The sequence below is a fragment of the Triturus cristatus genome, chromosome 7 (genome assembly GCF_964204655.1).
Source record: "Triturus cristatus chromosome 7, aTriCri1.1, whole genome shotgun sequence".
Taxonomy (NCBI): domain Eukaryota; kingdom Metazoa; phylum Chordata; class Amphibia; order Caudata; family Salamandridae; genus Triturus; species Triturus cristatus.
The window spans coordinates 1,085,816,923-1,085,832,954 of record NC_140590.1 but is presented as its reverse complement, the minus strand read 5'-3'; positions in this window follow the sequence as shown (position 1 = coordinate 1,085,832,954).

Sequence of the window (16,032 nt, the reverse complement as noted above, 5' to 3'; positions counted from 1 at the left end):
CCTGAATGACAGGGCCTGCTCCCTCCTGTACCAATGATAAAGAAGTGGACTCCAAGGGTCAGTTGGCTGACCTACTGTGTGGACAAATGGCCACAAAAAGCTGCAAGAATTCTTTTCTGAACTGTGCAGCAGACCAGTACCAACTGGACAGGACCTGGATCCTATTAATGGCTTCTGCTGGAGTATGTCTTGACCCCAAGTGCTATTCCTGAGGATCTGGGATCCTTGGCTGTATCTCACTGGTAAATTGTTTGACTTCCAGATGCCCGGAGGACTGGTGTTGGAATGTGGAATATTAGTAGGCAACTACCACTAGCAATAAGGCCACCACCACAATGTATGGCCCAGGCAAGATCTCAATAAAATATTCCCTTTCTCAATCATTGATAGCTTGCAACAAGAGGGCAGGCTTAAATTAGGAGACAGGCGTGTAAAGCATTTAAAACACCAATACATTAAATAAGTAAGACACATCACACAGGAAAAATCCACAACCAATTTATGAAAATGGAAATATTTTTGTTATTAAAATAAAACCATAAATTACAATAATCTAATGTAGGATATTGGAGATATGACATTTTAAAGAATAAATACTTTCTAGTGCTTAAAAAACAATAGTGTGGGGAAGTCCGCGGACCAATGCTCTTCGTATCGTCCTATCTCACTCATCAATGTTGAGGCCAAACTTCTGGCCAAGGCCCTGGCGAACAGACTGGTGACTGTTCTCCCGGACTTGGTGCATGTTGACCAGTCAGGATTTATGCCCCGTAGGAGCACCCGACACAACTTGAAACGTCTGTTTGATGTACTTTATATGACAGAAGACGTGGGGTGCACGCAGACTGCATTGATGACATTGGACGCCTCTATGGCGTTTGATAGCATTGAATGGCCCTATCTATTTATGGTGCTCCAGAAACTAGGCTTTGGCCCGACCTTCTGTAGCTGGGTGTGTCTGCTCTATGAGCAACCTACGGCCCGGGTGAGGGTCAATGGAGCTGTGTCCAGGGTCTTCTCTCTCAGGAGGGGCACTAGACAGGGTTGCCCTCTGTCCCCCCTCCTTTTCGCCCTGGCCCTGGAGCTACTGGCTCACTGGATCAGGAGGGACAGATCATTCTGGGGCTTGGCGCTCACTGACGAATGGGAGGAGCGTATTTCTCTATACGCTGACGATATTGTGCTCTATATGGCCAGACCATATAACTCGATAGCGCAGGCGCTACACCTCTTAGAGCTATTCGGCAGCTATTCTGGCTACACAATCAACTGGGCGAAATCCGTGATCTTCCCATTGTTGGGCCCTCCCCCTCGGATCCTCACTAGGTGTCCCGCGTCCGTGGTGACTGAAGGTTTCAAATATTTGGGGATCTATGTCACGAGGGACAAGGATGAATTCTTGGCCAGAAATCTAGATCCCCAATTGGCTCGCCTCGGGACCGATGTGAGTCACTGGAGATCTTTGCATCTTTCCATCATGGGCCGGGCGGCATTATTTAAGATGCTCGCGCCGCCGCGGCTTTTATACATCCTGCAGAATACTCCATACCCCTTCCCTCCAGGTGTATACACACAAATATCGCAGGCGGTGCGGACGCTGCTGTGGGACGGGGGCAACCCAAGAAAAGCGCTGCCCAAGCTCACCAGAGGGTTTTATGATGGTGGACTGGCACTTCCAGACGTCAAACTATATTATTGGGCCTCACAGCTCCAAGTTGTCAATGACGGTTCTAAACCGTCCTACAGGGTCGATAGACTAAGCATGCCTCAGGGAAATTGCGAGCCCCTTCTCTATGCCCGAAAATTGCGCAAGGAGTGGCCTGTACACACAAGGGTGGTGGTTCAATGCTGGAGGGAGGCAAACAGATTCCTGGGATGGACAGATAAGCTGACTGGTAGCACCCCTCTTTGGCTCGAGATCAACTGAGAGAAGTGACACAGTTGACAGGCTTCAAGGGGTGAAATCTAATAGGTATTGAATACTTAGGTGACGTTTGGAAAGGGATGGCCCCTCGATCCTTTGCATACCTCCAGAAGGAATACGATCTCCACGACTCACAGCACTACCATTATATATGTCTTCTGCACGCCCTAATTTCACACATAAGCAGCGACGCTTCACTCCCAGAATATTCCCCCATGGAAGATAGACTGTTATTAGACCCCATTCTAGAAAAGCCCACATTCACCATCTATTGTAAGCTTATCAACAACATGCCGGACCCTCTGTTGGCGCTTTGAGCAACTTGGGCCCAGGACATTGGCACCATAGATGATGATGACTGGCAAGATGCCATAGAGAGTCCACGTGAAATTGCAATACGCTCCAAGTTCCGATAAGTACAGCTAAAGATATTACATCGTATTTACTATCCCCACACACACCTCCACGCATGGGGTAAGAGTCAGTCGGCCCTCTGCCTGAGGGGTTGCCAAGGGGAGGGCTCCTTTTATCACATACTGTGGGAATGTCCGAGATAGTTCCCCTCTGGACTAAGGTCACGAACACTTTGTCCGCGGCTGTGGGAGACACGGTCCCGCTGGAGTCAAGGTGGCTGTTGCTCATGATCAAAGGGGATACTGGCTGGTCCAGATATGTAAAGCTTTGGCTAGCTTTGGCAGCAGGGGTAGCGAAAAGAAACATCGCCAGGGTTTGGTTTGGGGGTCACAGACACTTCTGCAATGGGAACAGTGGAGGCGAGACCTTGATTGGTGCCGACGGGCCGAAGAGACTATATACAAAAGTAGGGGCTGCATTAAGAAATGGAGGAAAGTGTGGGGGGCCTGGTCGAAATACAGCGAATCGGAGGGGGGGTCGGGGTTTAAATACAGTAATGACGTATCCCACTTGTGTCCTCCTGTGTCTTTATTGGTTAAATGTACAGCTACACCTTGTCATGCCTTATGGATACTATCTGTCTTTGTATGGTCTTATGAGCTATGTTAATAAAAAGATTTAAAACAAAAAACACAATAGTGCCAATTTGGGACATCTGGTCACGGTTGACTGGGACAAAGTCAAGCTTTGAGGCTGACCGCAATGGAGCCCTGGTCGATACACTAAGGGGCCGATTACGATGCAGGCAAGAAGGGCTCTGATCGACGGTTGGAGCCCTCCTGCCCACATCGTAATCACTGGTTCCGATTCCCTTCTGACCGAGCCATTGCAAATTTGCTCGGTTGGAACGGAATCTGAACCAGTCTTCTGAATGGCTTACGACGTCCGACATTCTGAAGTCCCACTGTAATCGCCTGGCCACCTGAAGGATTACGATGACAGTTTCCAACTGCCTTTTGTGCTGGTCTTCTGGCACAAATAAGCAGTGGGAAACAGCTTTGGGGGCCCCAGGAGGGCCTGTATGGGTGCAAGGCCATCATATGTCGGCCTATGGGGCACCTATAGTGCCCCCTGTTAATCCCTGCATCCGGTGGCAGGCACCTTGAGGTGCCTGCCTCTGGGTGCAGGGATGAACTGCACCTTAGCATTTTGCTAAGAGAGCATGCATTCCATTCAGAATGCATGCTCCCATTGCAAAGTATAGGATTGAGACCGAACCCTCGTCGCATCCTAATTCCTGGAATGGAACCGATGACTGGAGGTCGTTCGGTTGCAATTCCAGAATGATGCCAGACGGACTCAGGTGTGTCCGGCATCGTAATCGGCCCATAAGTGGGGGGCATCTGTCAAAATTTACCTTCGCACTTAAAAGCTTTTCTGGAAGATTTTCACTCTATGTCAAGTGGGCTTCTCAAGCAGGCTGGATTTAAAAGCTGCTTCATCAGCTTGGTTCAGCTGGAGTCCCTTCGTCAACTCTTGTAAGTCTTGAGCTTTTTTACAAAAGTTCTCAAAAGTTCTCCAAACTTCAAGAGGTGCTTCCAGAAGTTCCTTTTGGAGGTTCAAAGTGTCCACACACAAAACCCAAGGTTCCAGAGTCTCTAAGTTGCTGCTCAGATGTTGGGGCTACAGCTCCTAAAATGCTCCTTGTCAAATCCTTTAAAGTCCAGCTGAAGGTGCTCAGCTGGGTTCTTATTGCTGGAAATGATGCATGTGGAGCTCTTTTAACTTGCTGCTTTCAGGATATGACTAAACCAACCTACTGGTGTGGCTCATTTCCCTTAACACTTTCCTTCCTGAAATCCTGCAAATTCCATTCCTGGGGATACCATCTGCCTGGAGGTACAGGAAGTCAGGATAGGCCTGGCTTGCATCATTGCTGTCCTGCTTTCTTTGAAGACCATTTCATTTACCCAGCCCCCTTCTGGCCTGTTTGCTACAGCTGAAGATCCCCCCATGAGATAACCTCTGTCTCTATGCAGATCACTTATCACCTCATCAAAGTAGTTTGGCTCGCCTGTCAAAACTGGCCAATGAGGAGAGGCTGCTACAAGTTTAGATTTTGGCTCTCACTGAAGAAAGTTCTATAACTTCTTTTCTGTACCATGATAAATTGACAGTAGCAAGTTGTTGGATTTATCATTATCAACCTTTTAAGACCTTGAAATATTAGTTTAGCTCACTCCGGTCAATAGTTATATTTTATTAAAGTATTTACATGCTAGCCCACAGAGCTAAACTGAAACAATGGAGAAAAACAAAATTTATAGTTTTTCCCTAACCATGGCATATAAAACAAACATCTTTTAAAATGCCCTTGCTAATTTTTATATAGCACCCCACCTTGGGGGCAACTAGGGTAGATCATCGGCGTGGCTTATATTTAAAATAAAAAGGTAGTTTAATACTTTGGAAGTACATTTAAATCCAAAGTTGGTTTTGCATGTAATTTCAATTTAAAAGCAGTAAAGCAGGGCTGACTTAAAATGACAGCAGGCAACACAGCAGTGCACACTTAAGTGCATTAAATGTGCTGGATCTTGAAAGCTACATGCCTTACTATATACTAGGGACTAACTGGTAGGTTGTTAGTACGAATTGTAATTACACCTAATTACCATATGCCGTTTAATCAGACCACAGGCGCTGGGCCTTGGTAGAGAATCCATGGCACAGTCAGAGTCCGTTTCCATCAGTATCAGTCGAAAATTTAGGGTGAGCAGGGCAAAAGGGATGACTTTCTCTCAACTGGGACAAACAACTATAGCCTATCCCCAAATGCTTGGCCTTGCTGAACAGAGAAAACCTGTTGTTACCACTTGGGGGTCTCCGTCGCAAGAAATCTGATTCAATGGACACTCACTGAGAAGGTATATGGCATCATGGAAATAAAAGTCACAGTCTAAATCCGGAGCTAAAAGTCTGGTCTGGGTGAAAGCAACAAAAGTAACTGATTAGTAAGAGGACTTTCCTGGGTGTGTATTTTGAATTTCTCCCTCTCTGAACATTTTCTGCCAAAACCAATGTCTTCAGTATGACATTGACAAACGTTTAGAAGAGTATTGCGCCACCAGAACTTCACTTCTATCATCGTTACTGTGGCGCAATGCTCTGCACCATATTTACAAAGTGGCGTTAAGCCACTTTTTGTGGCTTAATGCCGCTTTGTAAATATGGCACCCTTTCACACAGGTATCTGCATGAAAGGAGCGTGCAATAGGTGTTGCTGTCCACCACAACACCCATTGCTTTTTGAGCTATCCCAGTTTCAAACAGATGTGTAAATCTGAGGCAGGGCTAAAACTAATGGCATGCAATAGCAGGTGTTAGAATGGTGCAACAAAAAGAAATACTTTTATTTCTCCTTGTTTTTGCTTTTTCTATGTGTACTCCATTCTGCAGCACATATAGAAAGAGCAAAAAGCCATTACTGATTGTTTATGTGCAGGAAGACTTGAAGTTAAGCCTCTTTGCCCTGCGCTGTAAGTTCAGGTTTAAATTACTGAAACCTTTTACCGGACCTAACAAGTTAGTGACTTTGGGCCATATGTAGGTAATTTCTATTTACCGATTCCTAAATACCGAATTTTACCGATTCGGTATTTAAGAACCGGTAAATAGAATGTAGGTAAAAAATCGGTATATTTTACCGATTCGGTAATATTCGTTATTACCGATTCGGTATTTACCGAATCGGTAATAAGGCATACCTTCCCATTCATTCCTATGGGCCTGGAGGCCCATAGGAATGAATGGGAAGCCATTCACTATTACCGATTCGGTAAATACCGAATCGGTAATAGGGGGAGCATATTCAAGGGTGGCAGGGTGTCACATTGACACCCTGTTGCACCCCCGAATCGTGCATGTGTGCACATGTGGCACACATGTATGTCTGCCACATGGCACTTTTAAAAAAGCACAAAATTGTTTTTGAAAAGGTATTCGGTATTTACCATCAACTTGTAGTTGGTGGTAAATGACGAATCCTTAAACCAAAAATGCACTCACTTGAGTGCTCCCTACATAGGATTTAAGGATTCGGTAATTTACCGATTCGGTATTTTACCGATTTCTTAAAATACCGAATCGGTAAATTACCGAATCCTTCAATCCAGCCTCCTACATCTCAAAGGGCTAAATACCGGTCGGTAACGGAAAATTTACCGATTTTCGGCCGTTAGCGACCGGTATTAGCCCACCTACATATGGCCCTTTATTACTTGTGGTGGACTACCTTCCACCCCAAAAAATAATAATTCACTTTCTTACAGATGTTTTAACTATGAATAAGAGTGACACACTTTCCATCAATAAATATTCTGCTTTCTCAAAACAAATAAGTATCTTTACCCTGCTCTTCAGCATCCTTAACAAATAAGGCAACTGTGAGCTTCCATACCCACTTTCATTTTTTTTTCCTTTACATTATGTTAAGAGTAAAACTAAATGAATGGAAGAAAAGATGTGATCTCAGTAGAACGTATAGTGCCTTGTGCAGCATGGTTTAGATGTTAACTAGTGTATATTGTTTACTGGATAAAAATCAACAATACCACCGAGCTGTCCGACTATGTTTTCTTCTTCGCCTTCTAAATAACCTTAAACACATGCATGGTGTAAAATATCTAGTGGTAAGTATTTTGACGTACTTTGAGTATGATATTATTGTGACATTTGAAAACATTCTTCATTTTTGTATTGCTTTGCCGGTTTATCCAAGAAAAAATAGCATGGTACACAGGAGCCGAATTGTTTTCTTTGCGCCTTTATCACGCTCTGACTAGGTGTCATGCTGCTTGAGGGGACGTTAGTGGGTGGCTTGACTGTTTTTGAGAGGAAATATAGGTCACAGTCTAGAAATACAGCATCAGCCTCTTATCTACACGGAAAAATTAAATGTCAGCATAAATGTTCACTCAGAAATTAAATGCATGTGGTTTATTTCAGGTCCCATTAAAAGTTTTGCACCTGCCAGAAATGCATCTCCTAGAAAACTGAAATGCTTGTCCAACAAAAATCCAGCTTAAAACATCATCACATGTATTCTTTCCATATTGCATGTCTTATTTTTCAAAGAACACTCACACATTACAAATAAGACAGCAGGAAGTGGTTCCTTTGAATCACACCTACCAGCAGTGTATAGGATCCTTAAATCACAGTCTTTTTAAATAAAATTATGCTGGGTCCCTTTATAAGGTCATGGAACTCTAGGGTGAATTGCAGTATCCTTTTAACACACAGCAGGGGATATTTAATTCCAAATCTTCTGTATTCTGTAGCCACACCATTATTCTTCTCCCAAAAAGTTTAAATTCTTGATCTCTTGCCATTTCATATGCAAAACGTACTACTGTTGCACACACAGGTAGAATATATGTGAAATCTTCACAGCATTATGAAACACACAACTGTGAGGCTCATAAATTGTTGGCACGTTCATAATTAGCTCCAATTCAGTATGTGAGGTAACCTGCAAAGAGATTCCTGCATTTGTGCCTTGAACTCTAGGCGCATCCCTGCCAAGTACCACGCATCTGGTGTTAGACTAACACATTTCAGTGTGGCGGTCCGCATCACCGGACTGAAATGCTAATTCAAGGATATTAGTGCCCCCTCAGCTGTGCCTCGCACTGCAGCCCAGAGAGTGGTGGCCGCTTAATTAATTATAATAAACCAATAATAATAATAGTGTGGCAGGCAGCGCACGGTGCACTGCTCACTGCTTGCATGGGACGGGGCTGGCTGAAGCTGCTGCTCGCTACTATGCAACTGACACTGTGACTGGATTGATGATTCACCACATGGCGGGAATAGAGATAAATACATTTTACTGACGTGAACTCAGTGCCTGCCAATTAATGGCTACATCTGACACACATTCAGGCAGTGAGGTCAGCCTGGAGCGTAAGCTTCAGTCAGTCTTACTTATAGGCCAGTGGGCCCTGTTACATAGAGGTCTGCCGCCCGTGGTGCAAGTTGGCGCCAGTTGAATTCACAGCTGCTGCCTGTGAGCTGCAATGAGTCACAGCAGTAATGATCCAACGACTGACCTGACGGCTGACTGTGACAGCCAGACTGCTCATTGTTCCGTTCTTTCACAGGACCTCAGCTGCCCAGAGCACTAGTGACCCCTGACTGCACCTAGCTGAGTAGGCAAGTGAGCCTGGTGCCCGATGGCTGGGTGGGGCCGGTCACAACTGCACAGAGAGAGGCGAGCCTGGCTGTATAGTTGCAGCTGATCTTGCTGCAAAAAAAGAAGTAAGTGTGCCTAGAGGTGTTGCCCTGAAGTGAGGGGCATAAATAATTGAGTTGCTCAATGCATGGGGTTACACGGTAATGTGCTTGTTAAGTTCCAAATCCGCATGCTTTACACACATGACTCTGGGACGCACTCACAATGCATGCCGCGAAGTGGTTGTGCCTCCTGTATGTCCAGCCTTAAACACGCCTTCTCATTGGTTTATGGGTGAGGCCACCCACAACCCCTCACTGGTTATTCCACCTCATTGCACCCCTGAAGGCTCCCCCTTAACTGTCCCCTAGGCATCACCTTCATGCCCAGAGGCAATGGCAGGCCCTTAGCACCACTCCAAACTCCGCTACTCTCCTGCTCCAAGCCAGTAAAGGGGGCTTGGAGCAGCTTGGCAGTGCATGTGTGGCCAAAGCTAATACAGCAGGGTGAGCCAAGGCTCCTTTGTCTTCACTCCAGCACCCAGGGAACACCAGCATCAACCCGCTCTAGCACAGGACACCTTCATGGCCTGCGTCTTTTTAGAGCAGCCTAGTTCTTTGGCACTCTTGCTGTTCTCCTCTGCCAACAGCCGTAGTCAACGGGGGCAGAGACCCTTTCGGTGTTCACCTGGCCCACCCGCATTCATAAGTCCATGCAAGCGTTTAGGGCACTTGTCTCATCACAGCCGATAGCCCTTCCAGGCATGCATCTGTCTAAGCCGCATCTCTCGTGTCCATTGTCTCAGATCCGCCACGCACCTTAGGTCAACAGATATTTCCCATGACCTTCCTAGACACCTCCACTGTGTCCGCAGTGATCACCTTAAGGGTAAAGGGAGCCGAGGGCGGGGGCTGTGAGTGTGACTGAAAGAGCTTCAGTGTGTACAGTTTAAAAATGAAAATATTTGTAATAAAAAGTGCAAAATATCGAGTTCTAAAGGGTCATGGTTGGCATGCAGTTAGACGCATTTATGGCCTCATTTCATTTAATGCTTGCTGCACTCGGGTGGCAAAAATCACTGTGTTCAACTCTGCAGACAGCCCGGAGTTGCTTTGTACTTCTAGGAATCAAGAATTGTAGGGGCATAGGATCACATTCATCTATCTACACATCTCAGAGCACACAAATCTATCCAGTGCCTGGAGGAATGCAGATCTATCCTATCACTGCTAACGGCCATAAACTCCATAGTTTATCGGCCAGCCCTCATATTTTCCCCAAACTCATGCTATCAGGAGCTACCAGAATTCAAGCATCCCTGCCACACCCACCCACTTTTTATTTCCCTCTCCTTTGCATTGTTGTGCTGCAGTGAGCTCAAATTTTTGCTGGGTCAGACTGATCACAGCACTGTCATAATTTCTATAACTCTGCTCTCCCCCTCCAAGACACTGGTCTTTCTTCTGTGCCTGATGGTAGTGCTTAGTGGCAGGCACTCTAGGTCATGTACACTGTTCATGCTGCTCAGTCTTTCCACCAGGGAGGTCAAATGCTTCTTTCCTACTCAGCATGCCCCTTGCGACCCCTTTACTTCCTAAGTGCCCTTTCAATTCTGATGCTTTTCAGGAGATATAAGATCTTCTTAGAGTTTCTTGTGGCTCAAATGTGTGTAATGCCTGATTTATCTGTTTCCCTCATCTTCATTGCTTTATTTTGCTCATGAGAAAGTGTACTCATAGTCGTTGAAATGTCACTGATAATTACACTGAAAGTATAAAAATGTCAAACATAGTCTGAAACCTTGGAAAGCCATGTGTGGGCCTCATTTATGGGTATTTGAGATAGGGCAGCGCAGCAAGTCACATTGCTGCGCTGCTTAACGTCAAAGTAAAAGGACAGGAATGCACCGTATTTATCTAATACTTTGCATTCCTGTCCTTTCCCCCAGTGCTGGCTCTGTTTCGGCAGCCAAGCCCCAACGCAGGCACCCTTGCACCATAGTGCAAGGATGCCTGTGTTGTCAGCAGGATTGTTTTTGTTCAGGAAGTGGCACCTTCCTGCACAAAAATAATCCTCAGAGGTATTTTCCTCTTTCTATGTGTGCCTCAAAATACAGCACACATGAAAAGAGGAATAAACAAGGAGAAAAAATGTAATTTCTTCTCATTAATCCCCACCTCGGGAGACGTAAGGTTTTGGCGCTTCCCCTAGTTTACATGGTCTTGTAAATCTGGGAAAGTATCAAAATCCATGGGTGTGACATGGGAACACCCACTGCAATGCCCATGGAATGCCTCAAGAGTGCAGAGAAAGACAACGCAGTGATTTGCACTGCCTTGCCTTACTCATTATCTATGAAGCCATTTAAAGTCACGCAAAGTGGCTTTGAGTAATCTCATAGATATGATTTTAAAGTTTGCTTCGCTGGAGCATCACAAATAGTGACACTTCGGTGGCACAAGTGGTTCATAAATATGCCCCCAGAAGTGCAAAGAAATAAACATGATGTCATAAATATCTCATTTCTGCAACTGTTCGATCCAGGGAGATATTGGTCACAGGATTTGAAAGGAAGGAATATTTGTTTAAAGAAAAGTTGTAAAGCTGCTCCATGACTTGTCTTCAACACTGTCTACAGTGTGAGGCAGAGAAGCCATTGTGATGTTGCGATTCCTCTATAATAACTAAGTATTGTAGAATAAAATAGTACTTCACTGTCTTACTACTGTTTTACATAAATGATGGTATGGATTTAACTCAAAATGCATGTATATCACAAACTCATTCACCATGTGCATAATCATATAGCATCAACTAATTTTCATATGTTTTCAGGTTTACCAATCGCACCATGCTGAATATCACCTCTATGTTTTCAGATAAAAGATCCTGATGAAGGGCAAGGCCCGAAATGCATTGGGCACAATATAACAATAAAAAATGTGAAAAGAATATACCTCAATATTACTGAAGAAAGTAATATGCTACTATGAACTGAAAAAGAAAAAGAATACATTTGAATTTGAAAATATTTACACAAGTTAAACTTTATTGAAAATTATCGGAGTGCAATTGGGGACGCCCTCCCTCAGTGGGAGCAGCGCAAATCAACTATATCACTCATCCTCAAACTCAGGGGGATTTACCAATTTGCACCAACGACCTCAACACCTGTTTGTTTACAAAGATTAACAGGAGTACGGAGGTCCTTTCTCCATTTGGATTTAACAATTAGAAAGAGGAAAATGCCTCTAAGGATTGTTTTTGTGCAGGTAGGTGCCCCTTTTTGCACAACAAACAATCCCGCCTGCAACACAAGCACTCTTTCAGCATGATGCAAGGGGGTCTGCATTGGGACCAGGCAGCCAAAAGTGCAGCAGTGTTAGGAAAAGACAGGAATGTGCCATATAATGGTACATATAGTACATTCATGCCCTTTCCCTTTCATGCAATGCAGTGCAGCAAGGTGGCTTGCTGCGTTAGATGAAGTTTTGATAAATATGGGCCTTTATGACTAACAGATTTTAGCAATACGAGCTTTAGGTCAAATGTGCTTAGTGAATCAGGAATTCTCTTTAATACTACCATTTTCATTATGGTACATGGCAGAACAGACCCTAATTGATATGATATTGATGAAGTCAAAATGTGAGTTTAGTTTTTCTTACATTCAGTATGAAGGTTTCTAACAATTTTATTAATCACAAGAACCTTAAATGTTGTAAACTAAACCAGGGGCCAACTTTACCCTGACAATTCAGTGCTGAAAAGTGTTCTGATCTAACACCAGTAGCAGTTGTATCGTTCTTATACATATTCTTATTTTAATTTTTATTCTTATTCTCATTCATCTTTTTACCACTCTTTTGTTTCTATACTATATTTGATGCTATTAATATAATTCTTCTTGTCAATATTATATAAACCCCCTCATCATTAATCCAGGTTGATCAAGCAGTCTTTTGGCTGGCAGTGCACAATAGGTATTGAAGCTTTTCTGAGTCAATTATCCCTACTCAAAATTCTAGAGCATCTTCAGTATAACATCAGCAACATAATTAAAAGACTAATGATGATCATCTGAAATTAAGGTCAGATTTCCTATTTTTCAATGCAATGCAGCAAGACTACTTTCTACACTGCATTGTATGTAAAAGAGAACTGAAACATGCCATATCTACTAATATATGGTTCACTCCTGCTCTCTCAGTTTTGGTGCACTGCGTGCTGCCTACTCTCAATTCAGGCACCTTTGTTCAAGAGTGGCTGTGTGATAGGCAGCATTGTTATTGTGCAGAGAGGAACACCTTCCTGTACACAAGCAATCCTTGTGTGCTGCAGCATCCATCAACACATGCAACGAGGACACAACAAGGAGAAATAAAGATGTTTCTCCATGGTACTTCTCTGTCAAGTAGACGCACCATTTTGGGGCAAACCCAGGTTTAGAAGTCTTTCTAAATCTGGTATTGCATCAAAATACATGGATGAATGCATGGGAACGCTCATGTTTCACCTATTTATTGTCTATCCGACTCAAAGTAACATAATGCAGCTCTATGCACTGCAATGCACTACTTTGTATTTACTTAGCCATGCAAAGTCACGGAACGTTTTGCGGTTTAATAAATGCGTAAAAGGATTTTCTATTGGGGCTGCCCCACAAAAGTAACCAAATCCCACCTCAAAAATTTTTACTAAGGCTGGGCCTTAGCCTTTTGGGTTAGAGTTGAATAAGAAAGAAAAATACTCATTACTCTGTAGGGATACACTACAGACAAAGATAAGTACTGATGGGATAAGAACATTGATCAGGAATGACAATGGAATACTTGCAGAACCTTGAAGCTGCAGAGATGAACAAGTGGTACAAGTAAAGGAGTGTCCAATGGCCCCTGCTCAAAAATAAGCAAGCAAATGAAAACAGGTTTGCTTTTGGGGGCTAACAAAATTTCTGAGTGGATTTTGAAAATAGAGACATGTGTTTGAAAGTGAACTCCTCCACCGAGCCATTTTAAGAGAAAATGGGGTAATAGAAACATTTTTGATTTTACATTACAGCTCCCTAAATATAGTGACATCCACATGCTAATATAAATGCCCTTATAGACATATTCCAATACTTTAGGGTCTGCCATAATTACCAAGGAGGAATATTTCTCTGTTGCCCAAATTATGTATGCCCCAATAAAATAATTGTGTGATCCATTCATGATGTATCAAGGGTGCATTCTGCTCTAATTAAGACATGCGAAATTGGTACCAATGCACTACTACCATTAGTAAAATACATCATGTTGGACTTGGCACTCTCTGCAGGATTGCCATCAAACATTTGTTTGCCTTTACCCCTCTTGTTTTCTAAACCTGGTTTTGTTGTCTATTAGGACTCTCTCCCTTTTACCACAGCTTACCAGTGCCAAAGTGCATGGGCTCTCTTCTTGAAGCCTTGTACAATTGGCTTACACCCAATTGGCAAATTGTATTTACTTTCCAGTCCCTAGTAAAGTGGTACAGCATGACCCCAAGGACAGTGCATTAAATACTACTAGTGGGATTGGAGTACTTATTATGCCACCCACTTAAGTATCCCTTTCAAACATGTCTCAAGCCTGCCATTGTGTGCAGTTTTAAACTGCCAATTTGACTTGGCATAATAAAACTTCTGCCAAGGCTAAAACTCCCTTTTCAGTACATAAAAACACCCCTCGAATAAGCCCTAAACAGCTCACAGGGCATTGTATTAAAGGGTTGGACATATACTTCTAAGTTGTACATGTCCTGGTAGTAAAATACTGGTTTTTCACAACTGTCAGCTCTATATCTCCCATAGGAAAAACTTGGTTTACCTTTAAGTGATGATTTTTGTTTGGGAACAAGTAAAAATATCATGTTTGTTGTCTTTAATGGTAAAGTCAGATTTTAAGTCAAGTTCTGAAAATTCAAAATTTAGACTGTTGACATTTTCCTTTCCTAACCATTTGGTGCCTGCAGCCTGTGTTCTGGATCACATAATGAGGTATGGTTCGCTTATGGCCTTTCTGTATTCCTCCCAGTGTCAAAAATGGGGACTGGGTGTTGGCAGGATGGTCAGTGCGTAGCTGTAATCTATATCACTTGTGTTTCAATGGCAGTCTGCCTTCTATATTCACAAAGAACTTCACACTGGCCTTTTGTCACTCCACATAGGGGGCACAGGCAGGGAGGAAGTATTTTCCAGAACCATCTGTGGGCAAAGGCCTAGACTACCCACAAAAATTAACACATCACTGTGCCTCTGCCTAAAAACATATATGCAAGCACACAAGCACACGCAGACATACAAACTCACACGCACATATACTTTTTGTTTTAATGGATCATGGCATAAAAACTGTGCTTATGTTAACATTTACATAAAACAAATACATATTTATGTAAATGATAAATTAATAAGACATTTAACAACTTTTTTACTCCACACTAAGGTTTCTCAAGGTGAAAACTGTCTCCATGTTCTCCTTTGAGACCTGCAGTTCAGTTGTTCCAAGATATAAACTGTGTAGCTTTAAAAATCAAGGGCAGTTGTTAGAAATTGGGTTATTGGTTGGGGGGTGGAATCCCCACTCCAGCAACAACCACAATCCTTGTCAGGGTGAACCACAAAAGTCAATAAATTAACCTATGTTTAACCCTCTTGTAGCTTGCCACAAAAACAATCAGGCTTAATTTAGAGGTACTGGGTTAAGTATTTATGCAGTACACAAACATTAACAAAGTGAAAACACAACATAAGAAAAATCCCAGGTCAACATAGAGAAATATAGAAAATGTCATACATAAAATGACATCAACATGAATAAAATCCAATCAACAGAACTGGGATTATGATTTTTTAAAGTTTTAATTTAAAAGTAGTGCCTAAAAGATCAAAGCACCAACCGCAGGTATATGGTAGTGCAAAACAGGGGCCAAAAGTTAAGGCCAGGGAGGAGCCTAGCACGCATCCAAGATGGTCGCGTGAGCACAGGGCTCCCCGGACCCTCGCTGCTCCTCGGAACTTATCCTGACTTTATCCTGACTTGGTTGACGGATTCTGGAAGATGAACGTTGGCTGAACCCTAAACTCTTTTCAGAAACCAAATCGGACCTGGGAGACCTGATCTATGGTGGTTTGAACTTTTGAGGCCCAACTGATGGCTGTGCCCGGCGCGAAGGTGAACTGTGGAGCCGGGGCATAGTTGAACAACAACAGCATCGGGGCTGTGCCAGCGGCCGTCCCATCACTTTCGGTTTCACTTTTGGATCTCTGAGTGGCTGGACCGTGGAGTTGCTTTGTGCGACTTGGTTTTCACTCGGCCTTCGCTTGGTGCCTTTGCCTCCGCCTGATACCAGTGGGCCCATTGACTTTGATCCTCTCGCACCGCCACATTGCGGTCTCTGGTACTGCTCGTGTCTGCTTCGCCTGTGCCCCTTCGACGCTTGCTCGGTGGTCCCCTTCGGTGAGCGTGGTTCAACATGGGTGGCAGGGGGGATCCCG